Raw genomic sequence first — 7,060 nt, forward strand, 5'->3', positions numbered from 1 at the left:
TTCATCCATGTCAAGAGTTCTGTTTTTCATTGGAGGAAGAAGCCATTAAACCATTTAAGGAAAAGTTGTACAAATATGGTACACTTTGTAATAAATCTTGCACCTAGAAAACAAAAACACAAAGGTTCTTTTGAGTACAGATCATGCATATATGGCAGGAGGAAAATAAGATGATCTTAAGTTTTCCTTAAAGGACAAGACGACATGGTTAAATTGGCTGATTTATTCTCAAAATAGCCAACCTATCATAATAAATAATAAAATAATCACAATTTGTATCCAAAATTTGATGAAGATTTTTCCATATGACCAATGGAGGAGTGAAGCTATTCAAAACCATTAAGAAAGTTACAAAGGCACGTAGGGAACACCACTGGTACTCAAGAATGTTTCATTTAACAACCCCATCTTTTTTTAAAGGTTTTCCCAAAGACCAGTCAATGGCTTACTGAAATAAAGCCAATCTTGATAGCATGTTACTTCCAATACTCCTTGTGGTCTCTACCAACTTCATTAGTTGGTTGAAGAACTTTAAAAACAGGAACTCCACAACTCTTTTCCCAATGTGCAGTTTTATAAAACAAATATGTGGTTTTCCTTTAATATAAAAATGGCTTGAATAGAAGATCCACAATCAGAGCACCAGGAGATAAGCTATTGAAGTACAAGGCAAGCTATCAACATGGTTGCAGGAATTGTTTGGAAAACCATGCTTAGTGCTGCTCAGAAGCTGGAAGACTGGGTTGTCTGAATGCAACAATACATGGCTTAGTCTCCTCGCTGAAGTTGACTAAGTTCATACCATGCAGAAACCGTACCTGAGTTCAGAGAGAACACTTAAATTGGGCTGATTTGGAGTGGGAAACAGAGCGTTAAAACAAAAAGTAAAAATGGAGGTACCTAGTTGTTTCTCCTGGATTTCTTGGCAAATTCTGATACCATATAACAAAACGTGGAAACAACAAATTACAAGTTAATATAGTTACAACCAATAAATTATTTGGGGAAGAGTTAGAGGGTGCATAATGAAGTTCCATTCCAAAAAGAAACATAATGAGTGAGAACAATATTCATTTTTGATGTAAGTAATATCATTTTCTCATTACTTTTTAAGGTATTCTGAAACATTTTTAGAGGTATCTGTCTAGTTTCATGCTATTCCCTTGACAATCCTAGGAGGGTGTTTTTTAAAGTGATGAAACAGGATATTAATTTTTTCTTCTTCACCATACATTGTTAATCTTTTTACTAACAATGGGTTTTTAAGAAGTAACTGGCCAAGGTTGACACTAATCATGGTACCTTTCTAATCAGTAGTCAGGAATAGAGGCATTTATCCTTAGCTCAGCAGCAGAGAAGACTTCTTGGAAAAGACCCTGATGTTGGGCAAGTCTGAAGGCAAGAGGAGAAGGGGATGACAGAGGATGTGATGGTTGGACAGTGTTATCGAAGCAACCAACATGAATTTACTGTAACACAACTCCGGGAGGCAGTGGAGGATAGGAGGGCCTGGTGTGCTCTGGTCCATGGGGTCACGAAGAGTCGGACATGATTGAACGACTGAACGAACGAATGAACAGCAACAGAGTCCAGAAAACGGTGCTGGGAAAACTTCGCCTTTTCATCTCCCATAGCTATTGACAACTGCATCAAACAGGGAAAAACATCATCTAGAGTTTTGGAGCAACTCTGTGCGAATTAAATTAAATTCTGTTTCTTCTTTACATCTGAATCAAGGGTCTGACATTATTCTTCCATGTTTCCTTGGTGTTAGAATGGACTGGGTCAAAGTAAATACATTGGAATTTATTCCAGAGAAGGTAAACATATTGGAATTTACTCCAGAGATAGACTGAATGGTGAGTGGTGAGAGGTCTAAAGCTTGGAGACTTGACTGAATGTCCTATCCTGGATGGTCAGACATTCAACTGAAAGAGTAACTCAGTTTTAAAGACCATTGAGCAACAATACGTTGTCTTGGTGGACAAATATTATTAAGTCCCTTGAGAATATTTTTTATGGTCAGATGAGCAGAGTTTAGCTGATTTATAGTTGGTTGGTTGATGAGCTATGATGGCTGAAATATAGACTTTTAAGGAGGAATGGGACAGTCCAAAGTTGAACAGATGAAGAAGAAAGGTGAGTAAACCTTTCAAGGAGACTGGTGATGCAGGTAAATTGCTTGATTCTGCAAAGGAGAGGAATGCTTTCCTCTTATTTTGATACATGAGCTGGATTGAGGGCTTCTGAGCTCGATTGAGGACGTCTTTTACTGCGGGAGTATCCTCCAGGCTGTCAGATTCAGAGATGGTATGTCTGGATGGTAGATCATCCTGTCGTCTTGTGTGAGAAGATTGGGGATGAGAGGGAGCCGGAATGAGTCAGTTGACATCGACCTGAGGTGAGTGAACCATGGTTGCCTGGGCCATAATGGAGCTAGGAAGATCTCATTGGCCTGGAAGTGATGGAGGCAAATTATCATTTTTTGTATGAGTGGTATTGGTGGAAAGAGGTAAAGTAGATCTCTGTCCGAGTCTACCATGAATGTGTCTCCTATAGAGTTCTTGTCGACTCTGGCTCGAGAGCAATAAATTTGGCACTTGGCATTTGCTCTTGAGGAAAAGACGTTGATGGTTGGAGTGCCCCACCATTGGCAGATGAGGTCGAAGATGGTATTGTCTAAAGACCACTTGTGAGTTCTCGATGTCAGACAGCTAAGATAATCTACAATGTAGTTTTCCTCCGTAGTGATGTGTACTGCTATGGGGAAGATGTGATGTAGGTACAGTGGACCCTCTAGTTACGGAATTAATCCGTATTGGAACGGTGGCTGCAGGTCGAAAAGTCTGTAGGTTGAGTCTCCATTGACCTACAATGCATTAAAAACCGATTAATCCCATAACCGGCTGTTTTTGTTCCATTTTTGTTCCATTTTGTTTTTTTCTGGTCTGTAGGTCAATTCTCAGGCTGCAAGTCGAATCTAAATTTTGCGGCCAGAGAAGTCTGTAACTTAAAAAGTCTGTAAGTCGAGCTGTCTGTAATTCGAGGGTCCACTACACCATTCCCATAGCTCGATGGTAAAGTAGAGGAGGGATAAAAAATGAGTGCCTCCTTGCTTGTTCACGTAATAAAGGGCAGTAGTATTGTCTGTGATGAGTTGAACTGCACGTCCCACGATGAGTGGCAGGAAAGCGTGAAAGGCTCTGATAATCGCTAGAAGTTCGAGATGATTGATATGTAACAATTTTTCTTGATTTGTCTATAGGCCGTGAATCTTGTGACGGAGGCAGTGTGCTCCCCATCCCAACAGGCTGGCATCGGTGATAACTTGTACCATTGGTTTAAGGGGCATAAATGGTCATCCAATGAGTAGATTTGGGAGGAATGTCCACCAGGTGCGTTGGCAGGCTAATTCGGGTGTTACTGTTAGCTTCATAGATGGGTGGTCTGTCATGGGATTGAATAAGGCCAGGTAACACTATTGAAGCAATCTCATTTTGAGTCTAGCATGTTGTATGACCGAAGTTGTCAATGCCATAAGTCTGAGAAGATGTTGAACATGATGGGCTGATATGGAGGCTAGTGGTCGAAAGGGTTGAATGCCCCTTTTTAATTTGAGGATTCTTTCTTGTGGGAGAAAGGCTCTGGCTTGGAGAAAATAAAAAAGATATCTGATGTAAGTGGCCTTTTGGAAAGGTTCGAGGTGTGATTTTTCAAGATTCACCTTGAGGCCGAGATCTCGAAGTATGTCGAGAGTGAGGTTTGTGGCTCTCATGGCATCCTGATAGAACGTTGAGATTATTAACCAGTCGTCTGTGTAGGGAAATATGTTATACCTTGAAGTTGAAGATATGCAGCAACTAGTGCCATGCATTTTGTGAAGGTCCTCAGTGCCATAGAGAGACCGAAAGGAAGAGAGCAGAACTGGTATGTAGTGCTGTCAAACCAGAACCATCAATATTTGTGATGACATGGATGAATGGATATGTGGAAAGTAGGCATCTTGGAGATCGATCACGACAAACCAGTTTCCCTGCGAAAGTAGAGGAATGATAGTGTCTTATGTCAGCATTCTGAAGCATTGGGCTCGAATAAATTTGTTAAGATGTCTGAGATCGAGAATGGTACAAATTCCTCCGTCTTTTTTGGGAACTGTAAAGTATCTTGAATAAAAGCCATAATGCAGATGAAGGAACTGTGATTATAGCTTGTTTTTGAAGAAGAAGAGAGACTTCTTCTTGAAGGACTGTAGAATCATCTCCTCCATGAATTGATTCTTCCAATTCATGGAGGAGATTTAAATTCTATAAAATAACCATACTTGATGATAGAGAGGACCCATTGATCATTAGTTCTAGCTTGCCATGTATGAAAGAATGGGCTTAGTCTTGTTCGGAATCAAGTTTGGGAATGGTAGAATGGTAATTGAAGCTTATGGGTATTGCTTACCCTTTTTCTGAGACCGTCGAAAGGGTTGGCAGCGTTGTTGTTGATTTTGAAAGGAGGACGATACTGGAGGTGAAGAGCCTTGGAATGGTTTGTCTGATGATTGAGGTTTGTATCGTTGATACGGTTGGAATCTGCAGTGTGGTGAGACGCAATTCTCTGCTGTTTAGCCAGTGTAGTAGCTTCTGTATTAATGTTGATGGCCTCTGATTTAACCGACTTGAGAACTGACTCTAGTATAGGGAGGATCTTATTCCACAATTGTCTCCTGTATGCTCCCATTGCCGCTTGATAATTTACCACTCAATATGAATGAAGTAAGAGAATAAATGCATCTGCCAAGTATGTCAAGCTTTCTTCCTTCCCTGTTGATAGGAGCGATGGAAGATTTATTTCGGCCTTTGGATTGGTTGGATTTGACTATTATTGAGTTGTGCGTTGGATGCTTAGTAAGGAAGCCAGTACCGGGTCCATGTGTTTTGGAAGAGTGTTAAATTCCATGACCTTTACAATCCCTTCTAGCTCTACGTACAGTTCAATAATTCAATGTGTCATCCCTTCTTCCCTGTTCACTTAGAATCAAGAACTGAATGTTGCAACATTCTGGCAAGGTGAACATGCTGCTACTGGATCTAGATCTTCATGCAACTACATGAACAATGTAATTCTGCAATGCAGAACTTGTTTTACTTGTCAGGGTTGGACTAAATGGCTTTTGGTATCACTCCCAGATGTAAAGTTCTATGATTCTTTGATTGCCCACCCAGGGTAGGGTATCTATGATTCTATCCTTCTGCACTGATTGCCTTCAAGAAACATGATTAAGCCATCAATTATCAATGCATATATGTAACTTCCTACTCATATTTAAAAGGGACGTTGTGGTGCTGCGGGCTAAACCACAGAAGCCTCTGTGCTGCAGGGTCAGAAGACCAGCAGTTGTAAGATCGAATCCACGCAACAGAGTGAGTTCCTGTCACTTGTCCCAGCTCCCGCCAACCTAGCGGTTTGAAAGCATGCAAATGCAAGTAGATAAATAGAGACCACCTCGGTGGGAAGGTAACAGCATTCCGTGTCTACGTCGCACTGGCCATGTGACCAGGGACGATTGTCTTCGGACAAAACACTGGCTTTATGGCTTGGAAACAGGGATGAGCACCGCCCCCTAGAGTCAAACACGACTGGATAAAAATTGTCAAAGGGAACCTTTACCTTTACTCATATTTAAAGGGAATGAAGGGGTGGGGGCCACATTGGAGGGTATTGGGCACTCCATGCAGCTTGTAAGCTGTATTTTGCTCACTCTTGCTATGTAGGCACTGAGCACTATATTTAATTAATTGGCAGAATTTTAAACTATAGTGAGCAGATGGCAAGGTTTTTAACATCTTAAACACACAATATTAATAAAAATGTACATTGGGGCTGTTCAGGAAAGAAGAGCTCACTATATCTAAATATAGCAAGTGATTTAAAAAAATCAAGATGAGCTTACAGCAGAAATGTGTTCAATATACAGTGTGCATGCAAGTGTTGTGTGAAAGATCATGACATTTTATTTATTTATTTACTTCTTCCACTTTTACACCACCCAAAAAGTGCAAGGCACTATTCTGGGCAGTTGACAACAACAACAACAATAAAAATACACTCATAAAACAGCAGAAGTATTAATAAAAATGAGAACTGTAAAATCAATAAAACAGCATAAACAGCACACCAACAGCAGCAGGAATGGTCAAACAGTAGGGCAGATTTTATAGATTCATTAGAGGATGCTAGTAAAAGCTTCTTTAAAGAGCATCATTTTAAGCAATCTCTTGAAGGTAGATAAGGAGAAGGCCAGGTGCAGCTGAACCAGGAGCTCATTCCAGAAGTGAGTGCCACTGCTGAGAAGACAATTTCTGGTGGATGCCTTTCTGTCTTCTCTCAGCATGGCAATCTGGGAAGATCTGGTGGTGTCGGTAGATATTCTTGGGGAAAGGCATTCCGACAAGTTACAAGTGCCCAAACCATGAAGGGCCTTTTAGGTAAGAACCAGAACTTCTAACCTGGTCCACAACTTCAGAAATAACCAGTGCAGATGAACCAGGATTGGGGAAATGTGATCAAAGTTGACTACATTTGACACACAGCCTGGCAGCTATGTTCTGTACTTGCTGAAGCTGCTGGATCAGCCCCAAGGGAAGTCCCACATAAAGAGTGTTACAGTAGTCAATCTTGGAGAACACTAGTGCATGTGTTCAGGGCCTCCTCATCCAGGTAGGGCCAGAGCTGGACAATTCTCAGTTGATTAAAGGCTGACCTGGACACAGCTGCAATCTAGGTATCCCATGAGAGAGCCCAATCAAGGACCATGCCCAGATTCAAACCTCAATCTGTAAATAGAAGGGTTACCCCCATCCAGCTTAGGGAGACAATTCCCCAACCTGTCAGAAGGGCCCCCAGAAGAAGGATCTCCACCTTGTTCAGCTTCAGTCTGTTCACCTTGGTCCATTCCAGAACTGAGGCCAGGCAGTGCTCAAGCACCCGGACAGCATCCACTTCAGATAATGTAAAGGAGACATAGGGTTATGTGTCATCAGCATATTGATGACATTGCACTCTAAGTCTC

This window comes from Pogona vitticeps, chromosome 4 (genome assembly GCF_051106095.1).
Source record: "Pogona vitticeps strain Pit_001003342236 chromosome 4, PviZW2.1, whole genome shotgun sequence".
NCBI classification, from domain to species: Eukaryota; Metazoa; Chordata; class Lepidosauria; order Squamata; family Agamidae; genus Pogona; species Pogona vitticeps.